The sequence below is a fragment of the Apodemus sylvaticus genome, chromosome 14 (genome assembly GCF_947179515.1).
Source record: "Apodemus sylvaticus chromosome 14, mApoSyl1.1, whole genome shotgun sequence".
Lineage (NCBI taxonomy): Eukaryota > Metazoa > Chordata > Mammalia > Rodentia > Muridae > Apodemus > Apodemus sylvaticus.
Window position 1 is genome coordinate 28,384,094 of NC_067485.1, and position 22,389 is coordinate 28,406,482.

A 22,389-nucleotide genomic window follows, 5' to 3' on the forward strand; every position below is an offset into this window, starting at 1 on the left:
CACACCTACTTCAACAAGGTCACACCTCCTAATAGTGGCACTTCCCATGGGCCAAACATATTCAAACCGTCCTAGTGACCCTAGTAGAGAATGCAACCCTATCTGAGAAAGTGACGGTAACTTAGAAAATGACCATAGAAAAAGACACAGTTTGTTCTTTAAAAAGAAATCGTATTTATTCCACTAAAACATGACTTTTTTGTACATTCTGCTAAATTTAGTGACAGATTTGCCACAAGGAAAATGCTTGACACTGGCCTGAGTTCAGAATTTTGTATCTAATTAAGAAGTCATTTCAAGTTTAATGAGTTAATCAAAGCACACCAAAAGCCTCCTATATCCATGAGGTTGCATATTGTATATTAAAAAACAGTTAAACTCACTTACTACACACTTATTGTTAGATCAATTTTATTTTATTATTATGCTTATGCATGATCATGATGGGAGTGCATGTGCCTCAGGGTGTACATGGAAGTTAGAGGACAACTTTGTGAAGTCCGATCTCTCCTTGTGTCTTTACATCGGTTCTGGGACTTGAACTGTGTATCAAGCTGGCGTAGCAAGTGCTTTAGCCACTGAGCCAGTTTACTGCCTTGCTAGATTCATTTTCAAAAATGATTAAGACTGAGATAACGCTTTAATCTTAGGCACTGTTGACCCTCCTAGTCTTATCTTCCGACATCCACACATCTCTGTTCTATTAGACTGGTCTCCCAGACAAAGCCAGCTCTTCCCCAGTGCTTTTGACCTTTGAACCCTGTCATGTATCATCACAGATGTTAGGTGGCTTTTGGAACATTTGGGATGTTCTCAAAAATACTTGTGCTCAAGGGGAGGCCTTACTCTTATGACAAGAAAACCTCCAAATTCAATAGAAGTTGTCCTAGCTGTTCCAATCCTCCTCCTCCCTTCCTCCTTCCCCTCCTCCTCCTTCTCCAGACTAACTCCTAAAGCCACAAGAGCTATGGTCTGCATCAGTCCTTCAATAGATTCTCCTCAGGGACTTTGATGACTGCAGCCATAGCTTACACTTTGCTCCACACACCGTGCCACATGGATAAGAGGAACTCATGAATACTAGCCCAAGTGAGTGGTTGCTTGCAAACCTGTAAAGAGGAAGTGAGTCTCAAATGCCATTTTCAGTAAGTCTATGTTTCCTATCTTCTGTGTGTTGCAGGGAAGAAGTCCTCTCTTTTTTGCCTACTATCTTTTTGACAATTTGACAATTTTGTGAGATAAAGAGAAAAAAAAAAAAAAACCCTGAACCCTTTTGTTTTCTTTGTCCCTGTTTACCCTGTCAGTAAAGCTTGAACCTTCTTCCTTTCTTGGACCAAATGCAAAACCTAAAAGTAGTGATTCTTGTTAAAATGGATCTTAAGAACCAAATCAGGAGCACTATGTTGGGAAGGAGAGCTGGTGAGAACCTCGACACACACACAAAGCAAATCTTCAACTTCTGTTTCTTAGGTGTGTATCTGCATGGTCAGAGCCAACTTGCCTTTGTTTTCCCTCTGGAAATTGTCCACAGAGACCCACCCAATATATTCACAACACACACACACACACACACACACACACACACACACACAGAATAGGGCGACCAGAACCTGAAAGAGTTCAGCCCAGAGCGCTGTGTAGCATAACTATACATGATTAGGAAGATCTTAACACACCTCTCCTCCCTGCCCCCCAGAACTAATCTATATGCTAATTTGCACTTCATAATGCCGCCCCACAATATGGTAATTGCTGTAATGTTTTCCAGGGAGAGAGGGGGGAAGAAAAAGAAAGAAAGAAATTGAGCTGTGGCTCAATCACTGAAGGCCGTGCACCGATGAGGCTTCACACAAGAGCAAGCCTGTGTCCAAGGTGCACCCACATTGAGAACACAGTGAACTTCAGACAGAACAGGAAGTGTTTTCTAAGGCTTTGCTGTTTCAAAATGGCCCTCTGTAGTATGGTGTATGTATACTGGCTACAAATTGCTAAGAAGAATACAGCTCCTTCCCCCACCTGTCATGGTAGCTGATGGCTGATTTACAAGAAGCTCCAACAGCTGATCTTGTGGGATGGCCCAGCCTCAGGGGGGACCTGCCTCCCCAAGCATGAGGGTCCTTTCTTGTTGGCCTGTTTTCCTATGTGTGATCACCAGTGTTATTAAGATATCAAACGCAGGAATGACAACAAGAGTCCTAATTAAACAACAGCCTTACTGTGCGCCCTCAAAGGAACAGACTAAACCCAAACAAGAGGAGTGTGGGACTGGAAAGAAGGGGAAAAGACAGTGGGGGCTTTGAAGCCATGGGGGTTTCAAACAGTAGATTTGCTATGTGTATTTAAAGGGCCAGGCGACACGAAGGGCTCCTAAATCTATGCAGTGAAGACTAAGAAGAAGATCTGGGACTCACTGAGTTGGAAGGGGAAATAGAGTCCTGTGACCAGAACCCAATTGTAATTGAGCTCAAGGATCACTCTCGGCAATCAGGGAAGTAATACGCTTCTGAATAATTATGAATAATTAGGCACATTTATGAATAATTACACTGATAATAACTATCTAACTCATTCCATTTTGAAATTGTAATTCAGTCATTGCAGACTGGGAAGCCATTCCCTTGTCTTGCTCTATGCATATTCATGTCCTAATCCAGGATACTGCTGGACTTGCCAAGGGGACAAAGGGACATCCCCTTGACTGATTCTCGAGGACTCCAGACAAATGAGAGAAGCAGAGAGAAGGGAAATATTTCTCTAAAATGCCGGAGCTTCAACACCTAGTGATTCATTTATCAATACGCAAATTGCTTACAAGTGATGTAAGGAACTCATTGCTGGTTTCAGTGAAACAATTAAGAAGAAGCCATTGTCTCTTATCCTGCAACCCCCATACTCTAATGCATACCGGGAAACTAACTGTATATGAACAATCTTTTCATAGCCTTACAGTTGAGTACCATACTCCTTATGATCAGAAGCCAATGTTTGAGCACAGTCTTACTGCATCCCAGGGATGTAAACAAAAACATATATCTTCTTATTGCCTTCACAAGCACATGTGTGCATACACACACACACACACACACACACACACACACACACGTGTGGGGTGCACACACACAGTCCTTTCCTTCTTTTCTTCTCTCTTCCCACTCGACCCTTTAAGAACGTCTTTCTTTCTGTTCAAATCCTAACAGCGTGATAAAAGGTAAGCTTACATTTTCCTGATGACAAAGGGAATCATGTTTGAAAACTATTGGAAAGAGAATTTTAAAAATAGTTTTTAAAAAATCAATAATACCAATACTGGAGATGAAGAGCATTAACTCGATGTTTTAAAATGGTCATTTGCAGTACATATTTTGGGCAAGTTAGATTTTATATCCTTCCTTTTTTTTCGTAGTACTATTGAAGCAATTTCCATATGAATAAAAAAACACAACAAAACCCCTCACGATTTAAAACTGACAAAATAAACTTAGAGACCATATTTAGGGTTTTAATCCTCATATAGACACAATCTAGTTACTTTTTATTTCATATCAATGTGCTTCATCATGAGAAAATAAACAATTTTGAGGCTAGATCCAATGGCACAGACTCTAGTCTCCTGAGGCAAGAGTGTCACTTGAACTTAGGACTTTGAGCCCAGCTTGAGCAATAGAAAACTCCATCTCAAAAACCCACACATGGAAAGGAGCTGGGAGATGGCTCACTGGGTAATGGGCCCACTGCATATGAACAATCCAATCAAGCCAAAACAGCAAGCTCTAGGGCAATGGTTCTCAACCTTCCTAATGCTGCGACCCTTTAACATAATCCCTCATGTTATGGTGACCCACAACCATAAAATTATTTTCATTGCTACTTCATAACTCTAATTTTGTTCCTGCTGTGAATTATAACATAAATATCTGTGTTCTCCAGTGGTCTTAGATGACCCCTGTGAAGGGGTCCTTCAACCCTCCAAAGGCTCATGACCCACAGGTTGAGAACCACTGTTCTAGGGTCAGTGAGAAACTCAAACTCAAAAAATTAAGATGAGAAGCAATAGACAGAGACACCCAACATCGACCACGAGTCTCCATAGACAGACAAATGCATGAGCACACACGTATTCTCATGAATGAATATAACACACTCACATGTATGCACACACACACAGGCATACAAGCACACACATATACACACACACACCATACACACAAATCATTTGCTGACATCCTGAATGTTTATGATTGTGGTTTGAATGAGAATGGCTCTCGTAAGCTCATATATTTGAATACTTGGTTCCCAGTTGGTGGAACTGTTGGGGAAGGATTAGAAGGCATGGACTTATCACTGGCCAGGGGGCGGGAAAGTCAGCATTGAGGTTTCAGAAGATTAGTACCAGTCCAAGTGTGTCTTTTTCTCTGCCTCCTACTTGCAGATCAAGATATAAATTCTCAGATGTTCCTACCACCATGCCTTTGTTCCACCATCATGAATGCTAATCCTCTGAAGCTATAGACCCCAAACCAAATGCTTTCTTTTAGAACTTGTCTTGGTCATGGTGTTTTATTACAAGAACAGAAAAGTAGCTAAAATAATGGCTTAGCCATGGAAACATGCATAGTAAGCAGGCAGGGAGCACAGGGGATGAGGAATAAGACAGTTCAGCGGACCACTGCAGCACTGGGGACATTAGGCCATGTCAGAGCTGGTGAGTGACTCATTGAGTTAAAGGGGATAGAACCTCATCTCAGAGCACAGACTTGTATTTACCTAACAGTTTGAAGAGTCCAGAAGTGAGGAGAGGCTCGGAATAAATCCTACAAAAAGGCCCTGAGTGGGATTCCCTCAGGAACAGGATCTAAATTGCAAGTGTGGGCTGGAGCTCCACACATCCCATTACAATAAACAGAATGACATTTTAAGCAGCTTGGTACTTGATGGCTGTGACGGGAGTCCTTAGGATTTTCTTCTCCTTTTGGATTCTTACCTGTGCCAGTGGGAACTCTGCACAGCTCCTGCTCATATGCATGCTACGTGGTAGCAACCAGGAAGCAAAGAGAGACAGAGGAAGAGACCACCAGACAGCAAGGACATCTGTGTGAGCCACTTCCCCTAACTAGGTTCCAGCTTGGCAAGTTTCTACTGTCCCCCTCCCCCCAGATTGTGTATCAATCTTATTATTGACACTGTTAGTTAGGGCAGGACCCTGGAAGTCCAATCAATTCTCAATAACTGGATCCATGACCTGGGATAAAGCCTTCAATACATGAGGGGAACAAAATACATAATTTTGGTGGGGAAGGTGCACTTCATATCCATACCACAACAGTTAGTTAACATTTGAGTCCTCAGGCTAGATAATACAGACTGCTCTCCCCCAAGGTGGTGGCTCTAACCATATCCACGGAAGACCTGAATCCAACACAAGAATAAGAAATGATTCTTTCTATCTGCCAATCTTCACCCAGGAGCATCAGTCTCCCACTTCCTTCAGCCTCAGATTCTGGTTCTAATCTTTGGCTTCATACCCTGGAGCCACACTCTTTCAGTTTTCAGGTGTTTTTGACTCAAGACCAGAGACACGCCATTGGCTCTTTGTGTCACCTGCTTGTTTGCTGGAGCTGTGGGAGCTTATATAATCATGTGCCCTAATGGTGGGAGAGGGATGTAGGGCAGGGTGGGATGTGGGAGTGGAGGAGGGGGTGGAGAGTTGTTCTGTTTCTCATTCTTAGGTAAACACCAGAACACCTTAGACCTATTTCTGATTCAGGAATCCCTGGGGATATTGAGTTAGTAGCCTTCAGTGATTGAAGGGTGGGCTGAAGTTGGAGAACCCTCACCATAGAACACACTTCAGAGCAGAGGGTACTCTGCTGAGTCAGGTTATGAGCAGAAAGCCAGCCTTCAGTTTCCCGGAAAGAAGATGGGCATTCTGAGTGCTGAGAGGGTTTTCTACAGGCAATACACCAAGTATCTACCTCAGCACAATATGACATTACTATAACTTTACCTCTGCCAATAGTGATCGGGATTGGCCTCTCTTCCACTCAGGAAACACTTCTCTTTTGGATATTTCCTTCTAGCACAGAAATCAAAGCATAGTCAGAGGTGTCCCTCAGCACTGGTCACTGGTTATTCCAGTTTGTCTTCCAAGCCAATGACGACAGAGTGTTTTCCCAAATTGTGCCACATAGAGACACATACAGTTCATTTCCCCTCATGCCCACTCCAACAGATTCTTCTCTGATTCCTTTTTATGCTTGAATAGGAATCTGGGGGTGAGGGATGTGGTAGAAGAAAGGCTACATGAGAGCTTGAATGAAAATGGCCACTATTGGCAAATATATTTGAATGCTTAGTCAGCAGGAAATGCACTTATTTGAAAGGATTAGAAGGATTAGGAGATGTGGCCTTGTTGGGAAAAATGTATCACTGGAGATGAACTTTGAGTTTTCAAAAGCCTATGCCAGGCCCAGTCTCCCTGCCTGCTGCCTATGATGAAGATGTAAACCCCTCAGCTACTACTTCAGCCTGCCCACATAATGCCACACCCCCTGCCACAATAATAATGGACTAAAACTCCATAACTGTAAGCAAGTCCCCCAGTTAAACACTTTCTTTTATAAGCATTGCCTTGGCCATGGTGTCTCTTCATAGCAATGGAACACAAGGTATGAGCTTCCATGGAAGTGTTCAATGTGAGTGGAACTCTGAAAATAAAAGAGAACTATTATACAGGTGGACAAAGTAGATAATAGCCTAGTCTATAAGACAAACTTCCCAAGACTAAAATCTTCACTGAAAACTTTCAAAGACAAAAGAACTAAAAGAAAATCAAATTATAATTACAGTGGGTGTTGTATGGTCTATAAAAATCCTCTCTAATATAACCTAATATAGTTTTTTTTTATCAACTGATTTAGAAGGAACAACTTTACTTTCTGTTATAAAACTATATGAAAGGTAAGTACTGCAATGTGAAGCCAGGTCTCTAGAGACTGATGGGGAAAGATGAATTAAGTGGGAAGGGATCAGTAAAAGCTTGACTAGTGTCAAATAGAATGCATTATACATACCCAGTGTTTCTGTTGTGCGACATCTTAGAGACATTGGTCTGTACCAGAATGACCCATCTGTCACTTGAGTTATTTGACTATTGATTAATTTTCAGAAATGTTTCGGCATGAGTGACACCATGGAAAGAAAACCTGCTCCCCTGCCCCTGCTGCGGGGATTCTGAGAAGCCTGCTCTCTCCTTTTTGCATGATTTATGTTAGGTCCAAACCTGAAGACTCAATAAATAACTTCTGCAGCAGAGTTGGCTACATCCCCAAAGAAGGCCGCCTTTGCCGTCTCTGCTCAATCTACAAAATGCATTAGCCTTAGGAATAGCAGGGTCAGGAACGGCTGGTTGATGAGAACGAGGAATTTTGTTCAAGTTTGTTGATCTTTGCAATGTGCTAAGTCTCACACTCAGAATTATCCTAGTACCCCTCCCCGGTGGCAAGAAGGCAGAACCACATTTAGTTACAAGTTCAACATTGGAAGTACTCATCTTGAAAGAGTTCTTTCTGATACTGCAGATGCTGGTGCTGGCAGCTTAAGATGTCAAAACTGTAATATCTCTCTAACACACACACACACACACACACACACACACCAATTACTTGGAAGAAAGTCTGTTTCTTAAAACATCATTACCAAGATTGAGAATATCTCCTTCTCTTCAGAGTTGTCATTTGGCATTTCTGCTTCCAGGTGAGGAAGGACTTGCAAGAACCACACCTCAGTTCTATCTAACACACAAAAGCCAGGGGATGGGAATGTTGGTCTCAGCACAGCAGGTATAGAAGAAAAGGAAACCAGAGTCTATGGCAGCCTGTCTTCCTACTCCAATCGGTAGGGCTGTCATCAGGGTGAAGGGAGATTGCTCTACTATTTCATGCATTATATTTTATCTAAGTGAAGTAAAAAGACTATGAAGGGAAGGCTAAGGTTTGTCTGCCTCCTACCTTCTCCCATTCCAGCACACAGGAGTCATATTCCTTAGTAATATCAGGCATAAAACTTCTTGTTCTGGAGAGATGGCTTGGCGGTAAAAAGCACTGACTGCTCTTCTGAAGGTCCTGAGTTCAAATCCCAGCAACCACATGGTGGCTCACAACCATCCATTAACAAGATCTGACTCTCTCTTCTGGAGTGTCTGAAGACCGCTGCAGTGTGCTTACATATAATAAATAAATAAATCTTTAAAAAAAAAAAAACTTCTCATTCTGTATGGCACAAGACCTAGGGAAGGAGAGAAAAAATAATGATGGGGTGTGTGGCTGAGCACTTTGTCAAGAGCAAATGGATAGGACTTTTATTGTGATTCTGGCTCCCTGGATTGGGACCAACTAGTAATAAATGCAGACAAGGGGACAAGATCTGCTGAGCCTAGAAGTGACTGCAGATTTACTCAGGCTGAAGCTGACTTGCCAACTTGCTGGATTTGCACTGAGGTTGCAAGGCAAGGTCTTTCTTTCATTCTCTGTCCCAAACCCCCAGCTTACAGGGTAAGGGGCAAACAGAAGGACTTGGTTTTCTTAAAGGAGATGCCTTGATGCTTCTAGAATACCTGTGCTTCCAGACCCAGCCAGCTTCTGGGGCTATTGTGGCACAAATCTTCAGAGAGAAATAGCTCTGTGCCTGGAAAGAATAAAAATTAGCAGTCCAACCATGGCATGGAACCAACCTGGGACATTACTTAATATATCTAATTACATAAGAATAATTTCATTAGCACCAGCTTTCATTTGAATATGCTGCAAGTGGTCAAAATTTTTTATCTCCTTGCTGGGACTCATCTGCAGTGAGATCTCAGGAGTGAAGGTTTATGATGTTTGATGACAGTTAGATGTGAAATTTCAAGCTGAATAAAGACACTAAGCAATGGCAGACTTCTCGGATCTTAATTTTTATTTACAAATTGCTCTTATAAGAAAGTGTTGACACACACCACCAGAGCACCATCCCACTTCCCAACAGGATCTAAGCCATGCCACAGATGTCAGGGCTTGCCTCGTTGCCAGCTCCTTTTGATCACCCATTGTTTCCAGAGTGGAGGCATAGCCAGGACCCAGGAGAGCCCAGTACATCTCCAACTGGCACTCCCTCGCTTTTATTCAGCCACAGTGACCTGCCTTTTCCCGTTCTCGGAAAGCTGTTAGTATAACTGTATTAGTTGCTTTCATGTGACTGCAATGAAACACCAGAACCAAACAGACAAGTGGAATAAATAGTTTATTTTGGCTTATAGTTCTAAGGGAGACTCCATATTTGGTGTCAGGAAACGGAGAGGTCACGTCTTTATGCACACATAGAAAGCAGAGTGTCAACCAGATGTGGGGTGATGCTATAAACTTTCAAAGCCAACTCCCAGTCACACACTTTTTACAGAAAGCCTTTGTATCTTAAATGTTTCCTAACTTCCCAAGAAGACACCAAGCAGAATCCAAGTTTTCATGTACTGGAGATTGCTAGGGACATGCCATTCAGAGCATGAAAATAACCAACGACCAGAAATAAGCATGTCCCTTCCCCCTTCCTATCCCACCCCTTTTTTCTCCTCATGGCCCTTACGACCCACCCCAATCCACACCCTCACACCCATGTTCCCTTCTCTCTACACTGACTGAAAGTAAATGTGCAATAGTGATCTTAACAAAAAATGCATTCTCATGATCATTCTTATTTTAGGTGAATCCATTGTCTGGATATTCAGCTAAAGTGTTATTTACAGACAATTACACCATCTTTGGCACATTTAATATCAGCCAATCAATACCTTGAAATAGAGTGTATGGCTCACCGGCTTGCTGGAATGAACATACATTCCTATAAAGAAGCCCCACCTTATACAGCCCCTTCCACAGGGCTGATTAACCTGTTAGAACTTCAGAGATGTAGCTGGAGAGATGGTGGCTCAGAGGCTAAGAGCTCTTATCATTCCTGCAGAGGACCCAAGTTTGGTTCCAGCACCCACATGCAGAAGGTCACAACCACTTGTATCTCTAGCGTCAGGGCATGTGACACCCTCTTCTGGCCTCTGCAGGTACCTACACTCAAGTGCACATATCCAACACAGACACACAAATATCCAAATAACTAAAACTAAAATGAACCTTAACAATAAAAACTTCAGTGATTGTGGGTAGAGAGATTAGAATGTTGCAGGTCCAGAGCCCAGCTGAAAATTATCTCTGCCCATAGAACAGCCACTGTCTTCCTTTCTGTGTGGCCTAACATCTTACAAGTATGAGGTAAGTATGAAAAGACCCCTAGATTCTACCAAGCCCAAAGCTAAAAAATGTCATGAAATATCATCGTAGGCCTGTAGCTAGGGCTCCATTGCTTTACTATAATCTACCTACCCTGTGTCTCTGTTAACATATTTGAAAAGCCTGATCTTTGCTCGGTTACTATAAAATTATGTTCCTGAGCCACAGTCATTTATATCTGACTCCAAATGAACCCTCTGACGCTCTTCGAGGTGTGGCCTACGTTTCTCTGAGTTGACACTGACCTAGAAAGCTGGCATCAATATCAAGTTTCAAGAGTTTTCTGTAACTTGCCCAGACTTGTCTTCTTCAAGCCCCTGCTGTGGGCACCACTCCTTTGTGATTGGTGGTTGTTATTTACAACTCAGAAGTGAGTGTTTTTGTAGATCACCACTGGGTCTCCTATTGCTTAAGCTGTTCCCATTACCAGTCTTGAAATACCACTCCTCTGGAATCAGCAAGAAAGCCACTGAGGTTACAGATGACATCAGACCATCAACCAAAGCCACAGATACCTGAAGCTTCAGAGAAAGAATGGAAAGCTATGCTAGCCAAGCTTCAAAAATACTCAGAAGCTGTCATGGCAAAAGCAGCCTTCGTTCTGACCCCAGCCCAGCCCATGCCACAAAAACCAGGTATGTCTTCGGGTTGAGTGCGAAGAAGAACAGCCCCCTAGGAAACTCCAAAGGGAGAGGCCCTTGGTTCTGTGAAGGCTTGATGACCCAATGTAGGGAAATGCCAGGACAGGGAAGCAAGAGTGGGTGGGTTGGTGATCAGGGGGAGGGAGGATGGGATAGGGGGTTTGGGGAGGGGAAATGAGGAAAGGGGATAACATTTGAAATGTAAATAAAGAAAATATCTAATTAAAAAAAAAAAGAAAGAAACTCCAAATTGGAAGGAGAACTAGACCCAACGCTTCGCTGTGATTTTGTTGCCTGTGAGATATTCTCCCACAGAGCAGAAGAGCTGCAGGTGAAAGGTTTTCTCCATTTATAATGTCAGGTGCTGGGTCTGCCAGGTAAAGAGTAAATGGTAGTTTTATCATTAGCATGCCTGACCCCTCAGCCATGCCATATCTCATAGGAAATGGTAGGAGCAGCTCACGTGTCAGCACGGAGTACTTAAAGATCAGCACATGGAAATGTCCCAGAGCTCACGACTGAATCGCTGACACCTTTTATTATTGCCACTTAAATGATTCAAGGGGCAAGAAAAGGGAGGGCTGGCTTAATGTCGAGATTTACATTTAGGATCCTTGGGGCAGTTGTTTCTGAACTGTTTTCAAAACATAATTTTGCTGTGTTTCAGTGGTCAGGGAGCAATCGCGGCCATAGAAAGTCATAACTACCCATAAGCTTACAGCATGCTTGGTATTCCTTGAAGGTGTGATTAGGCAGGACTTTCTCCTCTTTGTTTGCTTTGTATTGCACATAAAAGTACTTCCTGAATTTGTTTCCTCCTTTTGACTGGGCAGGAGGACAGATACCAAGGAAGCTGTTCATCAAACACTGACCAACACTATCTGAAAGCCGTAAGACAGATAACAAGAGAGTTCAAAGGTCATTCTACCTATTTTTTTTCTCTTTTATAGTAAAACCATATAAAAGCACTAGGGAGATGGCTGTGTGAGTAAGGTTCTTGCCACAAAAGCACAAAGGCCTGAGTTCAAATCCCCAGCACCCCATAAATCCAGGTGGGGTGGTCCATGTTTGTAACCCCAGCACCTTAGTGGGGAGGGGAGACAAGTGTATCCCCAGAGTTTATTGGCCAGCTCACCTAGCCAATCAGTGAGTTCCAGATTCAGTGAGAGAGTGAGTCTCAAGGAAATAATGTGGATAACTGAGAAAGATACCCATGAACAAACACATGCACACTTATGCAGACATGAACACATATGTACACTTTATGCATTCACGCATGTGAAATTACTTTAAAAGATGCATTGTTTTAAAGGGTAGCCTGACAGTACCTTCCATGGCTAAACAGAGTAATTAGCAGTTTCTTCTAAGAGAACTGAAAGAAGACACACAAATTCCTCACAGCACCGTTAAAGACAACCCAAAGCAGCAGTCATCATTTAAGGAGACAAAGCACCCAAGCTCAGATGTGGTTGATACTAAGGAATTCTGGAACAGTATGCAGCCTTGCAAAGAAGGTGATTCTGGCACATACCACAGCGTGGATGAACTGTGAGGACATCATGCAAAGAAAAAGGTCATGCGCAAAATGGCAAATGCTGCGTGACTCCTCTCAAATGTCTGGAGTATGGAAATCTAGAGCAACAGAAGGTAGATTGGTGGCGACTGAGGGAGGGAACTGGGAGTGCGATTTGGGAGATGATGATTCATGGGTACAGAGTGCCATCATGGGCAGTGGACCCATTTTACAACTGACTGTTGAAAGCGGCTACAATGACGCATGCCTACAGCTTTGGCTAGCCTGGAATCTGGTAAGTTACACACCTTCTAAGGGCTCTTAGCATGTCCTGTAGCTCATATCCCCCTAAAGCTGCTTGGGAGAGTAACCCTGGGCTGGGTGTGGTGTCACATACCTGCAGTGCCACCACTCAGGACGGACATCTCCCACAAGTGGGATCAAAGAGCACTTACCTTCTTCATTACGGCATTGTCTGTGGCGTGCCTGTTCATTCCTACGAGCCTGAGGATTTTATTCTGCATGTGACAGTCTCTCCACGTGTTGTTACTAGAGAGCTGAGTGTCTCTGTGAACTAACTGTGTCTGCAAAGCACCATCATCCCTTGGGTTCCGACAGGCAGACCATGCCATGCTCTGTTCTCTGCCAATGCTGCCCATTTGCAGCCTCTGGCTGGTTTCTAATGTGTCTTAAATAAACAGCTGGGACTTTGATCTTCCTGGAAGTGTGAGGGCCACCTTTCCATCTCTAAGACAGAATGCCTGAAACAACCCACACATAAGAAGGAAAGGTTGAGTGTGGCTCACGGGTTTTAGTGCCCAGTTGCCTTGGGCTTACTGCATTTGTGTCTGTGTGTCTCTGTTGAGGGAACACATGGTGACAGCAGGTAGTATGGAAGGACTATTCCTTTCATGGTAGCCAGGAAGCAAAGAAAGAAACAGGAATGGTAAGGTCTCATACAACCTTCAGGGCTGCTTCTATCTCCCAAAGCTCCACCACCTCCCTAAAGCAAAACAGTGAAGACTGAGCTTTTGTGATAGTTGGCCTGTTTCCCCTGAATGTGAAGTGCTATAGTGATTTACAGTCCTTGGTCTGCATGAGACGGAAAACAATGCAGTTGCACCTATTATAGGAATGGTATGATGTTGTTATTCCCTCATAGAAGGATGGAGTCAGCAAACCCACAGCCATGATTCCTCTTACCAACTCAACAGTCACACATGGTCTTTGGAGATGCTAGAGTATTGAACAGATGGAAGATAGGTAAGATTGGGATTCTTCAGAGTGGCAGCTTCTGTCAGTCTACACCATTGTAGGCCATTTTGGCTTTGAATCACCCAAGTTCCCATAAGTAAGTAACTCCAATACACCCCTTGGCTCTCCCCTATGGACCTGGGTGGAGTCCTTTCTCTGTGCTGTTGTTCCTCTGTCTGTGGCAAGCAGACATGGCTTTGCTTCCTGGGGAAAGTTCAATGGCAGATTTCAGCACAGGAACCTCTGGAAAACCTTCAAGATCCAAAGCCCCACAGGAAGCTCTGAGAGCTGGCTCACTTTTCATCCTGCTTACTGGTCAGGAAAACTGTCAAGACGCCTCCCAAACTCAAACCTCACCATCTTTCAATCTGCCTTATCACAGCCATGCTTCTGGACCCGTCCTCCGGCCACACTATTGGAACCTCGGGCCATGAGAAGAAAATGTTCGCCAGAATACCAGGTAAAAATAAAAATGAACCTTTTCATTCAGAAGTTGATTTTTTTAAGGCTTCAGAGCACCATTTAACTGGGCTCACAGCAAGAAAATGTATACAGAAGGGAAATCTACAGGGTCTTAAATATGAAGTTATTAAAAATTGATTTTTTTAAGGATACCAACTTTATGTTCTTATTTTATCCCCCAAAAAAAATAACTTCCAGGGGGAAAAAAAAACCACAAACTCCAAGGTACTCTTTCTCTCTGCTGATTCTAAGGAAGTAACCAACTTTCAAAAAGACTTCTGTTGGTACACCCTCAATGTGTTGTCTTCCCCGCCCTAACTTCATATGTGAAGGTTCCAAGTCACAGCGTGATGGTGTGAGATGTTGGGGCCTAATATGTTATTAGCCATGGTATTAACACTAACTGAAAGAGGTTCTAGTCCTGTCTCACTCCTTCTACCAAATGAGAGCAGTAAGAAATCTCTGCCTATGAGCTAGAAAGCTGGTACTTTGACACCTTAGACTCCCAGCCTCCAGAAGTCTGAAAAATACATTTGTATCCAGCCTGATGGTGCAGGCCTGCACATCCGTGGGAGGTTGGCCAGCCTGATGGTGTAGGTCTGCACACCTATAGGAGGTTGAGCTTAGAAGATTGCAAGTCCAAAGCCTTCTTGGGCAACTTAATGAAACCTGTCTCCAGTTTTGTTTTTTGTTGTTTTAATGTAAAACAAAGTCTGGCGATATACCTCACCGGTAATATACTCACCCAACATGAACTACAGTCCAATCTCCCTGTCGCAAAAAAATAATGTGTTTGTTCATATGACAGTCAACCTGTTTTATTTTGTGATGGTCACCCACTGTATTCTTATTTTGAAAGATAGCAATGGTCACCTAAAAAAAAAGATAAATTACCCCTTCAGACATTGGAGAGGTTTCCTGAGGTCATGAGCATCCCATGCCAGTAGTGGACTGGCCTGTCTTCTTGAAAACTATTCCCTGGCAACAGAATTTAATAACCATGCCTTCCCTGGCCTGCACCCTCCATGTGGAGAGGGTTCCATCTTTATTCTTCACTTTCCGCATCTTTAAAAACTAACTGGGATGCTATCATCGCTATAGCAACCATGGTCCATCAAGAAAGCCCCTTCACTCCAACAGCATGTGTTTTCACATCAACATTCTGTCCTTTCACACGGACTTTCTTTTATTTTCTGTATTATGCTTGTTTGTTTATCTGGTTGGTTGGTTGGTTCATTGGTTTGGTTTGGTTAGGTTTTTGATTTTGAGGCAGGGTTTCTCTGTGTAGCCCTGGGTGTCCTGGAACTCTATAGACCAGGCTACCAGACTGGCCTCGAACTCACAGAGATCCACCTGCCTCTGCCTCCCGTGTGCCTGGCCCTCATGTTCTTTCTTTTCTTTCCATTTCCTCTACCTCTTCCTGCCTCTCCTCCTCCCCACACTCCCACACCACTTGCACAGCACTCCAAGATCTATTTGCTTAAAGCTGTTCCATTAGAGGTGAGCCACTAGGGTAAGGTCAACAACTAACATTCTCCCAAATACCTCCCCTCCTCCATGGTGAGTACCAACAGCCTTCGAATGAGATGAATTGTCCACTGACCTCCATGAGATGTTGGCTGGCCAGCGTTGTAGCTGTCCATCAAGAATCAAGAAATAGGAGACTGAGTTATTCCATGGTACTTGAAGGGCTGGGCTCTGATGAGCTCCAGAGAGTGGCGGTAGTCACGTGGAATGACATAGTTGGACTGTCCCTGGTGCCTGTGTCCTCTCCCGTTATATGCCCATGAATGGAGAGCAGACGATAGAAAGGGTTAGGACTTTACAGGGCTGGCATATAGGGGCATCCATTTCTTTTTAAATATCACAAAGTGGTGCTAAGGGAGGGGGAAAGCCAGCTATTCGGTTTCTGTGCTCAGGAGTTACTGGCATCACTAAAGGAGCAACAGACATAAATAGAAATCACCTGACTCTAAACCGCCGCATCAATCCTGAGCAAGACAGACCCTCTTGCTTAAGGAGGAGGGTAGGGCACTTCAAATAGTTTATTTTAAAGAAGTGTGTGTGTGTGTGTGTGTGTGTGTGTGTGTGTGTGTGTGTGTGTTATGCCCATGTGTGTTTACATGCATGTGTTCACATCTGCTGGCAGTGTGCCTGTGTATGAACATGCATAATAGATGCTAGAGGTTGCTGTGAGTCTTGTTTGATCAATCTCTACCTTATTTACAGGAGTGGAGTCTATCTCAGAACCTGAAGCTTGCCCATTTTTAGCTAGTCAACTTAGATCTTTAATTCTTAAGTGCTTGGATTTCAGGTGGACTACCAAGCCCTCTTGGCTTTTTTGTATATTGGTGCTGGGGATCCGAATTCCAGTACTCATGCCTGCAGGGTATGATTGTGTTAATTATGAACATGACAGAATTTAGAACCACCTCAGAGCAGGGACTCTGAAAATGCTTATGGGGAGATTATCTTGGTTGCAGTTATTGTGGAACAACCATGGGTGTTACCATTCCCTGTCTGGGTCCTGGACTATAGTGGTGGGGCAGCAGCATACATTGGTCTCTGCCCCTTGAGTGCAGATATCTGTGAATAATTGCTTTAAGATCCAACCCATGTGTCTTCCCTACCATAATGGACTATAACCGTTACCATAATGGTAAAGTAAATGCATTAGTGATTAATTCCAAGTCTATGATAATGCATTGGTGTTGTATTAAGGAAAGAAATCAAAGCAGTTTCCCTTGGTGTCATTTAACCAAGAGTGAGCCCAGATTTGAATTCTCTACTCCATGTCCCCGTGTCTTCTGTTTTCCTACTGCCTGTTGTATGAATTTGAATCTGTGTTGCCCAAAGACTATCTGATAAATCTGTCCCTGTGTCTATATCTGTCTGGTCATGACTGTGTGTGACTGTCCCTAACAGAAGGCTTCACTCTATATTTAATGAACAGCACAGAAATCATCATGTGGAAAAGGATGAAAGATACTTTACAGAACTCATTAATGGAATTTTACAAGGGATTCGGTTACTGGCTCCAACTGACCCCAATTAAACTGAATAAAAAGTATTACAAACATCACTGTTTATTCAAATGTTTTGTCCAATATTATCCAAAAAGGAGCAGCTTTAAGTCTTACATGACCTCAAGGTGTTTGTCTTAGTTAGGGTTTCCATGGCTGTGAAGAAACACCATGACCAAGGCAACTCTTATAAAGGACAACATTTACTTGCTGATGGCTTACACTTTCAGAAGTTAAGTCCATTACCAACATGGCAGGAAGCATGGCTGCATGCAGGAAGACACGGTCCTGGAGAAGCCAAGAGTTCTAGAAAGAAAGTGGCATCCTCAGGCAGCTAGGAGAAAGCTCTCAAGTCCATGCCACATGGTGACACACTTCCTCCGACAAAGCCACACCTCCTAATAGTGCCACTCCCTGGACCAAGAATATTCCAACCACCACAGTGTTGAACAGGACATCTATGACATCCTCCTTTTTCTCCTTCTCCTTTTACACCACCTCCTCTTCTTTTTTTTCCTCCTCCTCCTGGTTCTCTCTCTTCCTCTTTTTTCTCTTCCTCCTCCTTCTCTTCCTCTTCTTCCTCCTCTTCCTTCTTCTTCCAACTCATTTCTATCATCGTCATAAGATGAAGTTCCTATGATTGCTTTTAATATCCATTTTTGTTGCTTTCAACAAATAATCCATATGCATTAGTCTGGATCAGGAGCATGGAAAGGTGCATAGTTAAGATTACATCTGTGCCTTAGCTTAGGTTGTACAAGTTGATCACATAGGCAATCCAATGTCAGTAAGGTAGATTGTTATATGGTTCCCTCAAAGGTTAAACAAACAGGCTGAGTGCACAGTAGAACAGAGGTCTCATTATTACCCCTGAGTAAGGGGGTCCAGCAAAGTTCTAGTCCCTTAGAAAGTAAGAGGTATTTTTATAATATTACATCACCACAAACCGTGAGACAAGAGAAAGCCTTTCTCCTGGAAGTTCCTCTTGTCTGAATGTGTTATTACAGCAACAGTTTTAAAAACTAAAGCCAACAGCAAGTAATTTACCCACAGAGTCATCTCTCTTGCCCCTCTTTTAAATATTTAAATACATACAGGGCATAAACGCATGTGTCTGAAATGCCAGCACACAGGAGACTCCAGCAAGAAGACTGGAGTTTTAAGGTCTTCATAGGAGATGTACATGATGGTGATGATGATGATGATGTTGATGACGATGACGATGATAGCGATGAGAAGGAAGAAGAAGGAAGAGAAGGAAGAAGAGAAAGAGAAGGAGGAGGAAGAGAAAAGGGAGGAAGAGAGAACCAGGAGGAGGAGGAAGTAAAAGAAGAGAAGGAGGTGAAAAAGAAGGAGGAGAAAAAGGAGGAGGAAAAGAAAGAAGAGGAGGAGAAGAAGATTTGATCTAACAACAAAGGCAAATTATAAACATTATATGACAGTACAAGTAGTTGTTAATACAGGCAGCCTCCCTGTGGAGGGAGGTAAAAGATCTCCTCATTTTCATTACAAATTCAAGAATGATTCAGATTTAAGCATGATTTATCTCTTCTGTTTTAGCAAATGAAAGAAAGGTTACCAGAAATCATACCATACTGTGTCTGAGGATAAATTTTCTGATTCAAATCTTGATACCAAATCAAATCACACTGTGTTGTATGCCCACATAATCTTACCCCTATATAACCCAGTGATCAGGATCACTATGTTTATGAGTGTTTATATGTATACATGTGCAAATATACAAACAAAGATACATTCTAGCTCATAAGAAGGATCAGAAAGGGCATTGAAGCCGGGCGGTGGTGGCGGATGCCTTTAATCCCAGCACTTAGGAGGCAGAGGCAGGCGGATTTCTGAGTTCGAGGCCAACCTGGTCTACAGAGTTGAGTTCCAGGACAGCCAGGGCTACACAGAGAAACCCTGTCTCGAAAAAAAGAAAAGAAAAGGAAAGAAAACAAAGAAAGGGCACTGAGCAAAAAGGCAAAAGATCGAAAGACACAGATGTGGTTGGCAAGGGGACAAAATTGATAAAATGTCCCCATTAACACTCACATAACCTGGTATATTGGTATGAACCCTCAGGAGAGTTACTGATGATATGGTCCTATAATCCCAGTACTAGGGAGGCTGAGGCAGGAGGATCACCACCAGCTCAGAAAGACCCTTAATTGTGCAGTAAGGCCTTGTATCAATGTCAACAAAGGTAATTAATTGACTGAACTGACCTAGCAACAAGGCCCTTCCAGTGGCTCCTCATGACAGATCTATAAGGAAGTAGAAATGCTCCTTTACTGGAAAGAGAATGGCTTAATAATGTGAGGAGTTTCTGAAAGTACTTTTTCTTTTCTAATTTCTGATCTCATAGAGACACTACTGCCCTAGTGTGCACTGGCGGGGCAGGGGACGGGGCAGAGGAGAGAGGGAGACAGAGGGGTGGGAAGATCCTATGCATATGCTCCTGTGTAGGGAGGTCACAGGGGATCACTAGTAAATACTCCAATTGTTCTTCATCTTATATGTTGAGTCAGGGTCTCTCCATTAAACCTAGAGCCGATTGATTGAGCTAGGCTGGGTGACGAGCAAAGCCCAGAGACCCTGCTGTCTCTATTACCTCAGCCTTGGAGCTGCCTACAAAAGTTATTCTCTGTTTGTCCTTGTTCTAGTATTAGGGTCATTGCATGTGAGACTTTTCTATTTGAGGTTTGTTTTTTTTTTATTTCAGTCTTGATAGTTTCATATATTTCTACATTTAATTTCACCAGGTTTTTTTTTTTCTTTTGTTTTTTCCAGACAGGGTTTCCCTGTGTAGTCCTGGCTGTCCTGGAACTCACTCTGTAGACCAGGCTGGCCTTGAACTAAGAAATCTGCCTGCCTCTGCCTCCCAAGTGCTGGGATTAAAGGCGTGTGCCACCACCGCCTGGCCTCACCAGTTTTTTTAAACATAGATTCTAGGGCTCAAACTCAGCTGCCCCTCAAGCTTGCCTGGCAAATACTTTACCAACGGAGCCATCTCTTCAGCCCTTCCCCTTACCTCACCCCTGCTCCTGTTTTTTTTTTTTTTTTTTAAGCAGCAAAGTAACTCGATAATGTAAAATGAACAAAAAAGTAAATGTCATTTGTTTGGGGGAGCAGTTAAACTTTTTTATTAGCATTTCCTTTTATTCCTATCTCTGTGGTCGAAGTCATAAAAGCTCAGAGATAAACTCTCATGAATATTGTCCCTCTGAAGACAGAGGAGGAAATCGAATTTCCCATTACAGCAAACACACCGTCTGAACTCCATCATTCAAGACTTACACACTGCCCTCAGCAGAGATGACAAAATGCAGTCAGAGCTCAGAGTTGCTGGTGAGGAACTTCTGCTGGGTTCTAACCATCTCTCAGTACTGTTTCTGCTGTCCACAGAATGAGTGTGTCTCCACACTTTTCCAGCATTGTTAACGCACGGGAATTTACACCACTAGGGTCAATAAGCTATGTTATCCACTGTAGGCTATTGAAGAGGATGTAGATCGTTCGTCCCTTTCTTCCAAATTCTGCAAAAGATGTCGCTCTCCTTCCTTCCACAGGAATGTTTTCCACTCCTGCATTTTAAAAACCAGGCAACCTTGTGTTCAATTACTTTTTTAATTAATACAGTTTTTCTATATGAAAATAATGATACTATTTGAATTTGAAAGTGGAAAAAATACCTCAATGTAAATTTAAAAAGTGACCCCCCCCCACACACACACAAGTGTTGCTGTTGTATTTCGTGCCACTAATTATCCAAAAGGCGATATTTGATCTTCATTGTCTTTGTCATCTACCTTCTGCCTGCAAGAGGACATGGCTTCGTAAACACAGTTCACAGGAGCAAAGACGTTTAGCTCTGTCGGATTCCATTGGCTCCCAGAGTGTTTCAGACAGGAGACATAAAAAAAGGGGTGACAGTTTCAGAAGCCACTAAAATTTTATACTTAGCTTTGTGACCAGGATTAACACATTTCAGCAAATTCCATAGGAGATTCCAGTCTCTGTGTGTGTGTGTGTGTGTGTGTGTGTGTGTGTGTGTGTGTCCATCACAGCCATGACAGCTCCTCCAGCATGTCAGTTTGCCCATAAACAGCAAGTGTACTGTAAAATTTTTATGACCGTTATGAAAATATTTTGACTATGTTACTCAACCACCTGATACTAGTTGAGGGAGGGAAACAAAATCCCTTTTCAATAAGCCGTTCAGGATTGGGGAAAGGCTGAAGAAAAAGCAAGTTAATTTTCTATTCATGTAGCATGAGCTGCTGACAAAATAAACTGTGTCCTCACTGTATTTACCTTCCTAGCAATAACCTAGCCCCCACCCAGTTCCTGGCTTGCATCACAAAGAATCCAAGCATTTTACTGAGGTAGAGTCTAACTTATCAGAAGTCCATCTCAGAACAACAGTTGCCACAGGTTTTCTTTTACTCTTAGATCCAAGATTTCACATAGGTACCCAATGTCATGCATGCACATAGGACATGAGAGTCTAGTGGTGATGTCTGGAGAGATGAGTAGGAATCACAGGAGGAAGGTGGGTGGTTGAGGTCAAAGAACCTGCTACATACTTGTTCAAATGTGACCTTACAAAACCTATAGCTGTATGTGATGAGTATGTGCCAAAAAAAAATAATAATAATTAAAATATCAAAACAAGAGGAGCCACTGACTATCTATCAAAGACACTTTCAGGAGGGTCCCAACTGTATCCTTAGCAGCTGCAGGGAACAGGAGCTGAGAGTAGGTGCTGGACCCTTGGAAACAGTCCACACAGCCTGGCCTCACACCTTCTTGCTCTTCATTCAGCTCCTCCCGCACCTCGTCCAACCCATTGCGCATGCTCTCCAAACAGACTTCTCTCGGTCCCAACTTAAACTCCACACCCTCAATCCATAAGGCTGGGAGAGTTAATAAGCAAGTTGCCACGCTGTTTATAAAAACAGAACTCAGACCTTCAATACATAGCTAACACAAAGACTAAACAAACGTCTGTGACTTTGGGGGTTAAGCCAAGAAATCCAGTTAGCCATGGCTATCATGGCCATGGGAAGAAGGTAGCCATTGTTGTTACTAGCCATCCAGGAAGCTCAACTATATCCCCTGTGGCAATAGTCACAAATCTCGAGGATTTAATCATCTTATGTTTTGTCTCTGCTTCTAAC

General features: G+C 43.0%; 1 pseudogene; it reads right to left on the reverse strand.

The window, feature by feature from the left end:
- LOC127664527 (calcium and integrin-binding protein 1-like) overlaps positions 1-22,066 on the reverse strand; it is a 40,460-nt pseudogene extending 18,394 nt beyond the window's left edge.
- Between the last annotated feature and the right edge of the window lie 323 nt (positions 22,067-22,389).